Source organism: Atta colombica, unplaced genomic scaffold (assembly GCF_001594045.1).
Source record: "Atta colombica isolate Treedump-2 unplaced genomic scaffold, Acol1.0 scaffold175, whole genome shotgun sequence".
Lineage (NCBI taxonomy): Eukaryota > Metazoa > Arthropoda > Insecta > Hymenoptera > Formicidae > Atta > Atta colombica.
The window spans coordinates 822,427-824,043 of record NW_017259266.1 but is presented as its reverse complement, the minus strand read 5'-3'; the positions used below and the strand labels follow the sequence as shown (position 1 = coordinate 824,043).

Here is a 1,617-nt window from a genome sequence, read left to right as displayed (position 1 = left end):
TAAGTTATACATACAATTTGTTTTTAACATAAAAAAAGCAATACATTGTTAAACATTAATAATTTCATTATAATATATAAATAAAAACAATATACATTAATAATTTCATTAAAATATAAATAAAAAAATTAAAACTAAATTGAAAAAAGAATTCTTGTTTATATTTGCGATCACTGATTTTTCTGTATCACCGTTAGTTATTAATACAATTGTTAACAATTGTTAACATTTAATATGTATAAATAGTAATTGTATAAATAATAATATGTATAAATAATATATAATAATTGTATAAGTTATTTATAAGATCATGGCAATGTTTAGTAGAAAGACACAATAAAGTGCGCTAGACGAAAAAGTTAATATTTTTCTTTTTTTTTATGATGTTACAATTCAATATCGTATTTTTTATTTTTATTACAAGATTAACACACGTTCACTTGGCGTGAACGGAAAGTCAGTTGAAATATGTTAATTACTTTTTGCTATCAACTTTTTAAATCTAATTTATGTCTGCGGAAATTGACTAAAAGAATATCATTATAGTTGTTTGAATGGTTTTTGTGGTACGGGATGCAAATATCTTCTTATGCAGCTGCCAGTGAAAGTACTAAAGAAAACAAAATGTCTCACATTACATTGGTGCTTCTGCGCTGCATCTCCAATATTAAATGTATTATTCTTACAAACTTCCTTCTCTGAGAATGATAGGATTGAAAGAAGAAACAAATTTATAGACGATTATTTTATCGTTATTTTGTTCGGAAAATCCTTTTATTGAGAGTAAAAGAGTGTTTAAATGTTGTTCAAACATTTTTTTCTTTGCATAAATTATGTGCTCATCGAAAGCATGATTAGTAGCAATATACATGATTTACGGAAGTAATATACACTGATTACAGATGTAATAATATATTACGAATAATGATACGAATAATGATTGCGATGCTGTTGAATTCTTTCTTTTCAATTTGCTATTTATTATTATAGTGATCTACAATCCGCGAATGGGTAATTCGGAATAATGGGATTTTTTTAGTTAACAAATTGCTATTATGTAGCTTATTTTACATATTTTGTGATGCAGTTAAATGAGTATTAGATCATAATATAACTTTTTCATGGTTTTTATCTTCTTTTGAATCTAAAAAAGAGAAATCAAGAGCTAAGAAAATTATTTTATTTACTTTTCTTTCATAAAAAATATATAACTTATTCTTAATGCATAATATATATAAGCTTTTTTGTATCACATCGGTATAGAATAACAGAAATAACTTTTTTAATCATTTTTTTAATTATTATCGTCGAATCTTATTTTGCAAGTTGCCTTGCTTTGCTAGTTTAGATATATTTTCACATTTCACACTTCTGTTGTACTAATTGTTACACAGTATAGAACATAAGTTGATATAAGTTGTGTAATCGGCTTTTACTTTTATGAAGAGTCTGTACTGCGCGAACAAGTATAATACATTACATCTTAAAAAAAATTTTTTAAATTCTTTTTTATTTTCCTCTTCCGTATTTGGATTAGAAAAGAAATTAAAACGCCGCTCCGTGAAAAGATTTATATTTGAACTTAAGAATGATTTAATAAATTTATTAAATATATAT

At 24.2% G+C, this 1,617-nt stretch overlaps 1 protein-coding gene across 1 annotated transcript in view; it reads left to right on the top strand.

Moving 5' to 3' along the window:
• The window catches only part of LOC108686327 (elongation of very long chain fatty acids protein AAEL008004-like), an 18,300-nt gene that overhangs the window by 774 nt on the left and 15,909 nt on the right, over nt 1–1,617 (top strand). The gene's annotated exons all lie outside the window — the stretch shown is intronic.